The sequence below is a fragment of the Gavialis gangeticus genome, unplaced genomic scaffold (assembly GCF_001723915.1).
Source record: "Gavialis gangeticus isolate Ggan-Ray unplaced genomic scaffold, GavGan_comp1, whole genome shotgun sequence".
Classification (NCBI taxonomy): Eukaryota; Metazoa; Chordata; order Crocodylia; family Gavialidae; genus Gavialis; species Gavialis gangeticus.
The window spans coordinates 87,220,238-87,235,275 of NW_017729022.1; the positions used below are offsets into that span (position 1 = coordinate 87,220,238).

Here is a 15,038-nt window from a genome sequence, read left to right on the forward strand (position 1 = left end):
GGGGGGGGGGGGGGGAGGAGAGCAACTGGGGTAACAACCCCATGTGCCACCTTTGTGGACCAGCCAAAAAGTAGCTGCAGCTGGTACTGCTTCCATGTTGTGGCTGCTCCAGGCATGGGCCTGCCCTGCTATACCTCTGTTAGTATCAAGAGACCTACTCCTGTCTAGAAGATAATGGAGCAGATACTGGAGTATCTGGTGAACTAACAGTAGACCCAATGGGCATGTCTCCATGAGCATGCACGTGCAGGGGCGTGTGTTCCCTGTGGGACAAATAGCAGCAGAACATACTTGTGCCACTGCCATTTGTCCCCTGGTACGCCTCTGCATGCATGCTCCGGCATGCAGCAAATTGCCCCAGGTGTGGTAGGGGAGGCTGGATGTCCTGATGTCAAAAACACCCTGCTGTAGTGCAGATTAGCAGAGCAGCATATATGTGTAGTGTGTGCATGCTCATGGGGATGCACCCAATCTGTCCTCTTATGATTTCCTTAGGATCCACAGAGATTGTAGGAGTTATTGTAGGCAGTCCAGGACAAGGCCCAATCATGGGAGGCCCATAAATCTCAGCAAGAAAGGGATGTCTTTGGGCCTTGTTTGGGATGTGGGAATCCCATACTCAAGGTGTGACTACTCCCAGGCACAGTGTGGACTCAAGGGATGGCTGGCCTGGAAACAAGTGCTGGGGAGGAAGAGATGGTGGGAGTGCTCTACGTGTGGGAAGAGGGCATGTCAGATGGGTCTGACCCTTGGGGAATGAAGAACACAGGGAAAAGAGTTTGTGGGAGTGTCAGAGTGATCTGCAGACCAAGGGAAATAATGGTTTGGGAGGAGAGGCCAAGAGGCAGAGGTTGCAACAGATCCCAGAGGCTGGTAGAGGTAATGGTCAAGAAAGACAGCTGCTCTAAAAAGAAGGAAATATGGTGTCCTGATGAGGGCCTAGCCTGTAGATCACCCTGGGCAGGCAAGGTTTTAGAGCCTATATCTACCCGTTTAAGGTCCAACCTTGTTTCAAGTTTTAGATTCTGCTGTGGGGGAGTGATGGGTGAATCAGGTGAGTCTTATGAAGGGCAGAGTGCTGAGGTTGAGAGGAAAGTTACTGCAATTTTATGGTAGTCTCTGCAAGAGGGGGAAAAAAGCAATTGGTCAGGTGAACAGTTTTGTTTTGTGTTTGAATAAGGAACGCAGTTCTGAGGAAAATGATCTGATCCAGACGGTGTGTGTAGTATTAGATGAGCCAGTGGCTTGAAGCTGACTGTCTTTTGTGCTTAGATTATTTCCAAATGCCTTTTGTTAAATCCTGATGTGTGTTCCCTGAGGGAAGAAGTGGCTGTGCTTTGTTTGGACAGTTCAGGTCAGCTGCAAATAGACAACTGTCCGTGTGTATGTGAGAGTCTCTAGCAATGCAAAACCGTTCAAATGTACCACTGAGTCGAACGTGCTGGTTCCTGTAATATGGGAAGATGGAGAGAGACTGGATGGATTTATTGTTCAAAATACAGCAGATGTTTAACTGTTTCATCACCAGTGGGTGGTGCTGCCATGGGAAAAAGCCTTACTGAGCTTGCAGAGGGGGTGATGTTATGTGCTGAGAGGCCTGTGTTTTGGCTTGTTACATGCACCCCATTTCTATGCATTTGTGAGCTCAACCCAACTGACTGCATGAAGGAGAGAGGGAGGAGAGACCTTTGCGGAGGACTCTCAGTCTGTATATCTTCTATTGCAGCAGCACCCTTTTCCAGGCTGCAATGATCAGACTTGGGTCAGAGGCAGATGGGTGGGGAAAAGGTGCTAGCTAGCTCCTAGCTGCCCCGACTGCTTCTGCTCTCTGTGGTGACGTAGCAGGAGCTGCCACAGCTGGTGCTTCTCTTTCAGTGGGTGATGGCAGGGAGAGGGTGCCTGCCGCTGAAGCCCCCCACTATTGACTGCTGCTAAAGCCCCAGGTTTTGGTCTGGATCAAATAGCTCTGCAGGCCAGATCCAGCTTGCAGGCTGTAGGCTGACAGCCCCTGTTCTACACTGTTCCTCTTTAGCACAAGGGAAGAACTGCTTGCTATGCCCAGCTTTCCTCCACAATCATCACCTTTTTAAACGTTCTCCTTGTTTTTTCATTAGTTTATACAATCTAAAAGCCCAGCGCAGTGCACCCTGAGACATATACTTTGCAAGAGCCCCAGTACACTGTAGCTAGTGGGATAGTGTTGCTTGCTGTAAGCGGTTGGACTCGCTGATTATTTGATGTTGCAGCGCTGGCCAGACCACTGTAGCATATATAAATTACCTGATGCTCTAGGCTTCCCAGTGATGGCCACAATCATTCTCAATGTCACATCCATCCACTGTGTTTACTGCACATATGCAACTTGGTTAGAAAAGGTAATGTATATTTTCTTGTGTTCCTAGCGGTCTGGGAGGTAGTTGTATGCAGTAGTATGATATATAGGCGATGGGTTTGATTTCAGTTCTTGTTCTCTTGCTACATGCTGCAAGTCTTTTAGATGGTGGGGGGTAGATTGTTGTTGTTATTATTTCAAATTGATGGAGTGCTTGGCCCAATGAGTTCTTGGTTTACTCTTGGGAATCCTAAGCACTAATAGAAATCCCTGTCCTTTGAAAGCTCTGTGAGAAGACGAAAAGCACATTTTGTATTGCCTGTTATCAGTAAGCATTAAGTGAGAATTGAGCAAACTTTGTGTGAGATAAGGTCAAATGTGCTGGATGGGGTAAATGTAGTGTTCTTGCCTGTGCAAAATAAATACAAGAGATACAGATTTAATGCATTTTAATGTCTATCTCAGTAGATTGTAAAAGCAAATGCTAGTTCCCTCTGTCATGTGGTGCTATTATAAAGCTCTCAGTTAATATTTCCATTCAGCATCTCAACCCTTCCCTCTGCTCCCACCAATTCATTGTGCTCAGAACAATACTTCAGGAACAATAGAAGGGAGATGCATTAAAAACAATCAACCATCCATTTGAGAATTCCAATTAAATAAAGAAGGCAATGGGTGTTCATGCCCTGTTGCCTTGCTATAAAATGGCTAGCAGCCTTGGCAGTTTTATTTTAGGTTGGGTCATGTCACTAGGGAAAAGCTGAAATACAAGTTAGAATGAAGAAGCTGGATCAAAATGTAGTGCGATTAAAGCAAGCTATCATTAATCCTCCATGTAGCAATCTTTGCTTTATAGAGTTGGCAATGAAATATACTGTTAAATGTACGAACCATAGAATTCAGTGCCTCTGTGGGAGCCTTTTCTATATTTTTGTGTGTGAATATTTGCATTTTTATTACACTGGCACCAGCGAGCCCCAACTGAGACTGGGACCCTATTATGGTACATGTTGTACGTATATGTAGTTTAGACATTGGTGCTGAGCCAAGGAGGCTTCTCTATGAATAGAGAAGGGGTGTGTGGAAGGTGGTGGTGGGGGGTATATTACTTTCCCCATTTTGGGCAGTGACCTGCGCATAGTTGCATTGATGTCTTCACAGTGGAAGGCTTGGGCCTTGTGAACCTAATTCAGCCCTGGCCTACCACAGCGTGTCAGCTACAATACTCTCCTCCTTCCTGATTTTGCTACCCATTGTGGCTTAGTAATATTTTATATAGCCTTCCTACAGGCTGACAGCTTTTGCACTCTGTGTCCAGCATCTATTAACAAGAGCAGACCGAGGTGTGATCGATGGGCATACTTGTACAAGAGATAAATGCATGTCCTGGGCTAGACTCTGATCCCTTTTAGCTCTGCATTTACATCAGTGTGTGAGAGACCAGGACCAGGACCCTTGATTTATTGAGATTTATAACATGGTTATTTTAATCACATGATTAAAGTTTAGATAAACATTCAGTAAGTAACTAAGGCATGTCCCCCAAATAAAGAGTCAGACGCACCATTTAAGGTAAATAGAAGGGGAATAGCCTTATTCCAGCTAGCAGCTTATCCAGAAAGCGTTCCAGTGCTCAGCTGCAGGCACTGGGAGTAGGGAGCTTTAGTCTCATAAGGCTTTTTCACGTATGCTTATTTCCATGCAAAAGACTATGCAGCTTCTTCCTTTACCCTAAGGTGTCTGGTGTCAGACTCGTCTAGCAGATCCTTGGAGGAAGCAAGTATGTGGCTTTTTAAAAGATGCCTCAAAGTGCCTAAGCATGCACTTAAGTACTTTGCTGAATCAGGGCCTTGAAGAATATTACATAACACAAGTAAATGTGCTTTCATTCCTTCCTTTTGTACTTCCAGGATACTGGCCACTACCCTGACAGCTTCTTTTGCCCTGACATTGACTGTCACTGCTTTGTTCTGGGCTAAAAAGATGGGTAAATGTCAGTTATGACAGAATTCAGGAAACTAGAAAAAAGATTTTTAGTATTTTGGTGCTGTAACTGTTTTTCAACATGCACAAATTCCTCCCTCTTTTCACCTGGAATCTTCTTGTACTAAGGTTCTGATTTATCCACAAGGTTCATTATACACTTGCCTGGCTTGTTAAAATAAAAATAGTGTATGTGTAACTGTTTCATGGTCAGAGCATGGACTTATAGGCTGGCAGCTGAGCTTGTGCTTGGCTTTTTGTAGATAAACTCTATACACAATCTATTGAAAGAAGCTGCCAGGTCTCCAAGTTCTATTCTGAGCTGTCAGCACCAATTCCTCCCTGTTTCAAAGGATAATTTGATGCTTATTCAGCTACACAGAGCAATGAAGACACCATTTTAGCTGAATGACACTGCTTTACTTTAGCTAGAGATGTAGATTTACAGTTATAAGTCTAGACTCTGCTCTGTATAAATCATAAGATGCTCCACTGAAGGCTGAAAGCCTCACCAGTGTAAAACTGGCATGAGTGAGAGTCGATCTGGTCCTGTGGTACCCAAATTTGAGAGTAGCTTAGTGGGGTCACTTTGCAGTGGTTTGAGTTGGTGTTTTCTGCGGTTGTGTTTCAAATTCCCAATTCAAAAGGAATCTATTTGTAATGTCAGTGGGCAAGCATTCAGATGAACAGGTGGAAATTAAGCAGTTCAGTTTAGGTGGTTGAAAACCCTATTGATAGAACTGTGCACAGGCATTCAGATTGCTAGCTGCCTGCTCCACAGCCAGACTGCAGTGCCAATGGTACCCAACCAGGAGGTCCTAGTGCATGCATCCCTCCCATGCTTTGCAGGCTGCACAGTCTGCCTGGAAATAGGTGACAGCAGCCCAGGGAACAGGTTAGGGTTGATTAGTTGGTGGCCCCAGGGGACTATCTCCCCACCTAACACTCCCTCTCTATTTCCAGGCTATCAGACAGTAGACCTATAGAAGATGTCCTGTCTTGTTAAGCCCATCAACTTCCCCTCCAGCAGCCCAGTGGATCGTTAACCCTCTGGAGAGACTCAGTTCCAGCACAGATAGGGTGCTTGTGGAGTGGGTGCTGGCAAGGTAGGGTTAGGTGCTGTTGTGAGGGGGTCTGGGGACTCTGTTCACAGTGAAGGCCAGGTCAGGCTAATCTCTGATAGTGGCAGGGGGAGGGTTGGTGGCAGCTGCTGTGTCTGTCACCATGGGAGGCCCCACCACTGTGGCCACAGCCCCAGCCCTGGCTGCACTGGTGGAGTTCCCAGGACACTGCTGGGGCTCTGGCTATGGGAAGCCCTGCCATCATGGCAAGGACTGTAAATCAGGGGGGAGCTTCCCCCTCTTCCCCTAGAGCAGCTGAAACCAGTACCCACTGCCCTGTGTGCGGGGCTGCAGGCATGAGGCTCTGAAGTGCTGTGGAGGGGCAGGTAAACTTTCCCCTGATTCCCCTGCACCCTGCTGCACTTTAGTGCCCTATGCCTGCAGCCTCAGGCATGAAGCTGCAGGTATTGGCTTTGATGTGCCCTACAGGGCACTGGCAGGTGGATTTCCCCTTGTGTGCTTAGGGTCGAGGAGGTTAACAGCTGCACACCCCTGGGGCTGTGGAGAGGGGCTGGACTGTCTAGGGGAGGGGTTTGGTCTGTGAACCAGCTGGAGCAGTGGAGTCTAGCAGTCATAGACTGTCCCACCCTGGGCGGGGGGGAGGGAGAGAAATGAACATTGGGATATCTGGAGGACAGCTCAGGGAAGATTGTAGTGCTAAATAAGTGCGCAAGTGTTTCTTAAAGGAGAGACTTTCAAGTGTTACAATGTGGCAAGTTTAGAGTGTGGTCATGAAGTGTTCTGTTCCATTGAAACACTTTTGCTTCAACAGTTCATGCTTGTTATGTGCTTCCCTTTTATGGCATTGCCTGTCATTTTTTCTGCTAATTTCCTTTTCAGTTTTATTGCATTGCCCCTGTGTATTCTGTATCTTGCCAAACACTCTTCTCACAATCACATTTTGAATGTAAACATAGGTTTTTTTTTTTTTCTTCCCTGTGTTTTTTGCTCTCTGCAGTTGGGGATATTGTGCCCTTTTGGAAATGAAAGAACTTGTTTACTGTTTCTATATTGCCTGTTCAGTCCTTTTCTTGAAATGTAATATTTCACCCCTGATACTTCCTAGTGATCAGAAGCAGATGAATTCAGAGTTGTTCAAACTTTTGTCTGGGTTACTAAGGTATGTTTAAGCACCGACTTGAGCATTAAGGTACAGTGGTTGATCCAAGATCAGAAGACAAGGGAATGTCAAAATTTAGACTGAGAAGAGTTTCTGGGGTCAAATTATGTGTTCAGCAAACCTCTTCCTAATAAATACTTTTGCAGTTTAACTTAGCTAAAGTGTTCATACAGCCCTAGATTATTATTTTTAAGGCTCAAAGGGGCTAAAACATCTAGAATATTTCCTTCTGGATAACATCTTTAATTTTCTAAACAGTTGCTTGTTGCTGCAGCATGCTGTTGACAGCTACCATGCTGTCTCCATGAGGTGGTAGCATTTTAATGGTGGGTGAAATAATCTCTTGCAGGCAGACTGGCACTGGGCAGGGTGCCAAGAGTAAGGAACTACTGTCACAGTTCAGTCTCTGTTTTCAGTATTGTGCTATTTCAACTGTATTGGGGATTTGATAAGGTAGCAGTTGTTGCTCCCTTCAGTCCCTGCTGCTGCCCACCTGCTCAGAAGGTGGGGTACTGGCACTTGTTCTTCTCTGCTGTAGCTTGCATAAGGGAATAAGGAGATTTCTCACACTCCTACATGGTGTAATAGGCCAGCTCATGAGTGAGCTTTTACTAGCATGTATCCTTGGTATCCTTTGAAATGAAAATTGCTGTGCAAATGTAACAGATTGTGTGTATCTCTGTGCTTGCATTTGTTTCTAAGCAGTGGTATTTATGTTGGAGTTATTAATGGACTGACTTGTCAAAGAAAGAATTTTTTTTTTTCCTGAAAATGCATACTGTACTGCCGTCACTACAGCATGTACAGCTAGTGCAGTCTGCTTTTCACTAAATGTATTTGTGAACAATGTTTAAACAAAGAAAAAAAAAGTACTGGCAACAAAGAGATGACTTATCATTTGCAACTTTAAAAAGAAGCCTGCAGCTACATGAATCTGGAAATAATATAAACTTAACCCACAGGACTGTTGCATTGGTTTTAGAGGGGCTTACTTTAAAGCTGGTATGTGGGCTTGCTAAGAGACTGAGTGGTTGGCAAGGGTGCTAACGATTTATGGAATGTGTCTTTGGAAAGGATTAAAGAGAAAACATGTTGGTTCTTACCAGCTCTGAGCTAGGAATATAGCTCTAAGGGCTGAGCATTAAATTTTAAGCATGCAGTATGTAGAGCTTTTAAGGGAATAAACTTATTTTTTCAGTCCTAGTGCTCTGGATCAAATTCAGTCCAGACCGGATAGACTAAAAATCATTCCCATCTGACGTCCAGGAAGGGTCAGAAGTTAAAGGAGTACTGGCAGTCGTGAGCCAGTTCCCAGCTTGCGTAAGTACTATTTGAGAACCACCCAAGATAACAGTCAGCATTTTAGCTCTAAAATGTCCCAGGCCCTGTATAACTGTCTTTCTCAGCTCTCCTTTTAAAGTCCTTTATTTAAAGTACTTGTCTTCTCCTCCCTTTTGGGATATGAGTAAAAGATTAAAAACTGAATATTGAAAATGAGGTTAAACATGAAATGCCACTTTGAAAAGAAATCCTTAAATTTTCTACAGTTAGTGACCCACCCTTGAAATAAAGCGGTGTGTCTAGGTCCTCCTGTCCCAACAGCTTAACATAAAGCACTTCTGGTATGTTCATAGATATAGCAGTAACAAAATCTCTCTCTCCTCTTAATTGCTTTCACAGCTAGTAGTAGCAAAAAACTGAATTACAGGGTATCTTTAACAGATTTTTTCCCATATGTGTAGGCAGGTGTATTTGTGTGTTTGAAGGACATCCTGAAAGGCAGCTATGCACAAGGAATGAAGGTATCCATTTACTTCCAAAAGTGGCAAGGCCTGTGGTCTGAACACTTGCGGGAATAACCTGAGTACCTGTGGAACCCCAGGTTGATAAAGAGTTTCACTCCTAATCAACTGTAGTTGTCTTGAGAGACCCGATTTCTCTGATAACCTGGGCCAATCCCATGGAAAATTTTGAATATGAGGACAGATGATGAACTGAACTGTGTGTTCAGTGGGCAGTCAGAGCAAAGAGGGGAGCCCTGGGGCAATGTGTTCAGTGGCATGTGTTGCTGAGCAAGGAAACTGCTGCATATTCTATGAAGAGGATTGTTGAGGCTTTATTTTAAGTACAATAAGAAAATATGAAGGTTGCAATTGTGTGGGTCACAGCACTGACCTGCATTCGATAGGACTGGAAGAATCTTCTAGCCAGCAGGTGCTCCTGGAAATATACCCAGGGTTTATGTAAGTTTACTGGTCCTCCATCTGCTAAATTGGTTTGCCCAAGTTAACTTGCCTAGAAAGCACAATTTACCATAGGCACTTCAGTTGAGCAACAAAAAAAAAAGAAGGTTTTATTATACAGAAAGAAAAAGTGATCACATGCTTTGACAACAGAATATGGTAAAACAAAACTGCCCAAACCCTTACTGTACTTCTGGACTACCACTGAGCCCCCATAAAATTTCTGTGAAAATCTTGTGAGGTCAGCCTCCCCTCAGTTGCAGCTAGCTCCCTCCATAGGGGACCTTCCATCCACCTCTCCTCCCTGTCACTCCGTCCAGAACATTGTACACAGCATCCCCTTCACCTGTCGTCAGGAGAGCCAGAGCATCCTCTCGAGTGTCTTGGTGGCTCTGTGACGCACAGGCTGGCAACCTATGGTCTATAGGCTGGATCCAGTCTGTGGAGCCATTGGATACAGCCTACTGAGTTGGGGGGTTTCGGCAGCCTTTCAGTGGTAGGGCTGGGTGGTGAGAAGTGGTGGTGGCAGTGGATGGGTTGGAAGCACTGGCGCACCTAGAAGCTGAGCTGGGTCATTTTGGCCTGCTGCTCAGTAACACTGTCAACTGTTGCCCTAGCCGGTATCAGAGGAAATTTGCTGCTGCCGTATCTGTATGGACATCCAGTATCACTAAACCAGCAGTTAGTCTTTGATATGCTCTTTGTTTGACATAAAAGTGATGAGATGCTCTTGTCTATGTGCTGCTGTTCCTTTAACCACTCTTGTGTCACCAATCTCCTAATAACTTCCTTGACACATTGGGTAATCTGTACGTAAGCTATGAGCCTTCTGAGATTTTGCAGGTGAGGGTTTTAAAACCAGAGGAGCCATTTCAGGGTGTTTGCACTGACCTTTGCAGAGTGTTTGGGGATCAGCTATATTGATGCAAGGGAGAGGCACAGTAGAGTGAACAAGCATGTTACATCTCCTGTTGATCTGGTGGATAACCCTGTCCTATCAACAAGTGTGGTCTCAGGATGCTGTCCTTACCTGAGGCCTGGAACAGAAAAATTCAGGATGCCAGAAGTTAACTTAAATAAAATACTCTCTTACGCTAAGTTTTTGGCTGGCTTGCTCAGAAAAGAGGGCTTCCTGGGATGTGGATTCCCCTGCTCTTTGACCTGCCCTGTGTGGTTGTTTGGAATTTCACAGCCATGGTATTGGTAGAACTTAGATTTTCCTTTGAAAAACCATTGGTCCCTACAACCTGAGCTTAATAGAAATCAGTGTTAGCAGCACAACACCTATGAAACTCAGTTGGTCAGTGGTATACCCAGACAAGTTTACTATAATATACAAATGTTGCTAGGAGTTGTCCTGCCTTCCAATTAACTGGGGAACTGTTCCTTAAACGTTTGTTGACCACTATGTACAGATTATGTATTTACACCTGAGTTCCACTCTTCTTAAAGCAGCAATGACTGGTGGTCTTTTCCTTGAAAGGTCTTCTTGGTTTTGGTTAGTCAAATTTGGGAATCTTCCCAAACTCCTCTGAGCCTTCCAAACATCTTAAAGCCAGTTCTATGCAAAGGAGTTTGAAAGCACAAGACAAAATGGTAAATTTAGGATGACCTAGATTAGAAACTTACCATGGGGTCACCCAATGTGGTCACATTGGCTATGTCTAGAGTCTAATTTAAAAACCTTTCCATTTATAGACATGCTCCAGGAGGGGTGTGTGTGTGAGGGGGGGAAGGGGGGAGGAATGCACTTTAATTAGAGCCGTGTTATAAATACTACCTATACTTTTGCATAATGAATTCTGTCTAATATAGTTTGCAATTTTTTAAAGAAAGTAAATGTAAATAACATTTAAAATTGCCATAAGGATTTTTTTTTTTGGTTTTTAGAAAATATTCTGCTGTGCTTGTTTTGATATTTGATGTTAATTAAAATCCAGGGTATCCAACATTGTTTGTAAAGTCTAAAAGATTACAGTAGGTTAGACATGAGAAAGCGAGTTCAAAATAAGCAATGATCCTAAAACAGGTTTCTTTAATTGTCTAGGTAAGGTAATAAATAAACCTCCAACTCCATAACACACTACTGGAAGCTAGGATTTTTCATGCAATCATCTTTGCTTATGCTACCTCCCCAAAAACTATATTGCTATTTTCAGCACTTTACATACAGCATCATGAGTCAGACTGACCCTTCTGACCCAACAGATATTCGCTGTTGGGTTGGGAGAGTGGAGGATCTACCTTTGCTTTGGAGCAGATCCAGCCAAGGAACTGCTGTAGAGCACTTTTAAGGGTTTGATCATGCAACAAGTGTAACTTCTGTCTGTGTCCTGAGAGGGAAGATAAAGGCCAAGTGTCAGGTCAGGGCAGCTAGTAAGGGAAGCATGTGGGATCCAGAGTCTGAGTGCAGTACAGTAGGAAATTTTCTACAGTATCCTCAGCCACTAATGTGGTATACTTTTTCCCTAAAGGCCTATTTAAAATACAAATTGCCCTCTTTGGCAAACAGAAGAAACTCTGAAAATAAATCACCTCTCTTCAATTTCATGGCCCTTCTTGAAACTTTAGGACAAATTACTTGAGAAAGGCAGGAATGATTTCCCTTCTAATCAATTGCTGCTTTTGTTCCATAGCTGCCATTTCCTTTTCCTCACACGTAGCTTGACACTTCTTCTAGGTGCTGATCTTAAGTCTCAGAGCCACCTCTGGTCCCATCAGGTGGGGTGAAAGAAAGAGTGAGAGAGAGGGGAGGTATTGAAGTTAAGGCAGTTATCCTGAGGAAATAGATTAAGGCAATTAGTATGCACACAGGCTATCGTGTGGGGAAGAGAAAAGGCATAGGGTAAACCAGTGCTTCCTAACATTTCTCTCAGCATGACCCCACTTATGACCTCATTTCCTCAGCATGGCCCCTCACTCCTAATCTACAGCCCCCCAGCCCTGCTGGAGGGTGGCCCTGCTGGACTAGGGACAGGGCCACAGCTCCTTGCCTCCCCATCAGTGCCTGAGCTCCAGATGCCACCCGTGGGAGGCGGTAGTTGCTGTGGCCAAAGCGGAGCATGGAGCCCAGCTCCCCCTTCCTCCTACCCTGTGGGTGGCACAGCCAGAGTGGTGCCCATGGGAGGTGACTGCAGGCTGCCTGCTGTGGATTTGGGGGTCTTCACCCTGCTGCCCTGCCCCCGGGACTTCTTCAGGCCAGCGGGTGGGACCCATTGTGGGGGGCCAGGGAGGCTTGGTGCCACCACCAGGAGCTACACACCCATCACACCACCACGGTGAGGGGCCCTCTGCCTCCTGGCAGCAGCATGGAGTTGTGCCCCTCACTGCTGCCAGGTGGTCAGGGGATGCCTCACCATGGTGGTGCACCTGGTGTGGGGCTCCCAGTGGTGGCACTGAGCCCCAAGTCTCATCTGCCCCCTCCATTGTTTCCATGACCCCACTTTTTATCATTGCGATCCCAAATGGGGTCACAACCCCAAGGTTGGAAACTATTAGTATAAACTGTAGGGCATTGGTTTTTGGGAGATGAAATTTGTGTTAGAAAGGGTTGATATAGCTGTGATGGACAGAAGAGCTAAACTAAAGGCATCACTTTTTAAAAATGAGAACTTCTTAAAATGTTGTCAAGGTCATTTGAAAGTATTTCTCAGATGATGAAAACTATGTATCAGTTTTCCAGCCAGTGTGGATAAGAGCCTAGCTCCTAGGCTTCATCAAAACCCCTGAAACTGAAGGATACCATCTCAGATGGTACAGAATGACAGGAGGAACTTAGGAATGGAAAGCACAAGGGCTCATTAACTAGGGTTTGGTATAACAAAAGCACCATTGGAGAATGCTACAACCCTTGGCAACTATGATACTGTTACACATTGATTCAGCAGTATTGCATCCAATGACCTTTGTGTTGGGTGTGCACTGGTTGGGCACCCACCTCAGCTTGTGTGATTTCATTCTTGTTTCCTGTCTTTGGGGATAGAGAGAAGGAGAGATCTTTTTGGAGGCATAACATAAAATTGTGTAGGGGATTAGAGGGATGTGTTCAGTGTTCAAACTGCTTTCTGTGTCCTGGTTTTCTTCCTTCCCATATGAACTCAAGTAAACCTTGTTCTGGAAAAGAAACTGAAGTTAATTAAGAGGGTTATTTGCTGTGGCATTGGCTAAATGAGAAAAGGAATTGCTCTGCATCTGCATAAACAGAGTCCTGGCAGCCACCATATGGTTTGCATAAGAAGAGCTGACTGTCTTGGACTGGAAAGCAAGAGAGAAGATCAGAGCAGGCTTCACAAAAAACTGCTTTGAATGGACATTTTAATTACTTTAATTTCTGGATAGCTCTACATCTTGATAAGAATACATTTATCTCAGTGTGATTGTGTTATGCTACTGGTATTTAGTCCTGATGGAGAGCTAGCAATCTCAAACCCAGCCCTCACTGTCTGCAACAGGGGTGGGCAATTTATTTGGGTCTGCTGGTTGCCCGCATAAGGGAGCCCAGTTGGGCTGGTTGACGCCCTGCAGGCTGGCCAGAGCTGGGGATCAGAGGCTCCTGGCAAAGGAAAACAAAGGGCATGGAGGGGCTCAGATCCCTGATGCCCGGCAACCCTGCCAGCCTGCAGGGTGTCAACCCAGCCCAACTGGCTGGTGCACAGGGAGTCCAGAATTATGATCTTGGGCTCCCCATGCAAAATTGCACCTCTTTCCATACAGATGTGGCACGATAAGAGAGGCATAATTGTTTGGACCAGGGATCAGATTTCAGCTGGGGGCTGAAGAATGTAACAGTGATGAACAGGATTCAGTTACTTCCAGACTTGAATAAAAAAAATATCTGAATCTAGACCTGGTGTTCAGATGTGTCCATTTTGAGAGGAAGCCTTGAGCTGTCAACTCATCCAGTATTGCCAAAACTAAACATTCTGGTATTGAGTCAGGCCCACTCAAACGATGAGGTTTGTTTACAAAAGTACCATTCACTTTTTGAGCATTTTGGGATGCTGTTGGGTCACATTTTCAAGCTTTTCTTTCCAACTGAGGGCTGAAAAGTCCATATTCAAACAAGAACTGAGATTCTCACAGGGCACACCTACCTGAGACACTACTGTGCGGTTGCTACTGCACATTTATTTAGTAGTTGTATTAGCAGGTACTAAATAAATGCACAGTAATTGGAGTTACAGTGCCAGTGCAGTAGTGCTAGCGAGCATCATCTAAAAGACATTACTGTGAATTAGCTTAATAATACTGCACAGTAGCGTATTAGCACTGTCTGTGCTGTGACATGCTATTACACAGTACTTTTCAGCTACTGTGCAATCAGTGTCTTGTGTGGATGTACCCAAAGTTACCTTCAAGAGCTGGGGTTTCAATAACAACCCCCAAATGTTGAGATGAGTAGCAAGGCCTGGCAACACTGTGTAACCCAGGGGCAGGCAATTATTTTGGGCAGAGGGCCACTTACTGAGTTTTGGCAAGCTGTCGAGGGCCACATCGGTAGCACTGCCCCTTGACACATGCCCTGCCCCCTAATTGCCATCTTGGGACTGGACGTCCCATCCCCTAACTCCTGACCTTTGGCACCAGAAGCTCCTCCCTTTGCCCCCAGAAATATGTCTTTCAGCATGGAGTTTTGCCTTAAAATACCAAATTATATTCTAAAAAGCAAACATCTACAATGTTTATTAATTTGATTAAAATAATATTTTTGTCCTGATTTACATGTGTTTGTGTAGTGTATATAGAAGTGATACCTTTAAAATGAAGTCTTACTCTTGTAAACTGTGGGGTAGGAATAGGTTTGTGGGGAGCTGTGGGTGTGTGGGTATGCAGAGGAGGGTGTGTGTGGGGGGATTGTGAGGGGTGAGAGAATATGTGGGTGTGTGTGTGTGTACAGGCAGTCCTTGGACTTACAACACAATTGGTTCCTGAAATCCTCGTCTTAAGTTGAAAAGTTATAACTCGGAACTGATTTTCCCATAGGAAACAATGTTATAAATGAGGGATTGGTTCCTGAACCAAGACCCGATACCCTATTTTCACAAAAAATATTGCAGAATTTTGTATTCAGTCAATTATAGATGAGTAATATAGCTACATTAATGTATTTATATTGTAAAAAGTAATCATACTGAGGAAAGAGGATGACCCGGGAAACTATAGGCCAGTTAGTCTTACCTCGATCCTGGGTAAGCTTTTTGAGAGAATTATTCTGGCACATGTCCACGAGGGGCCAGCAG

General features: G+C 44.8%; 1 long non-coding RNA gene across 2 annotated transcripts in view; it reads left to right on the forward strand.

Moving 5' to 3' along the window:
• The window catches only part of LOC109296254, a 34,375-nt gene that overhangs the window by 3,861 nt on the left and 15,476 nt on the right, over positions 1 to 15,038 (forward strand). For both annotated transcript variants that reach the window (XR_002096933.1, XR_002096932.1), the window contains exon 2: positions 7,755 to 7,876. This is a non-coding gene — a long non-coding RNA (uncharacterized LOC109296254). The remainder of the gene's footprint in view (positions 1 to 7,754; positions 7,877 to 15,038) is intronic.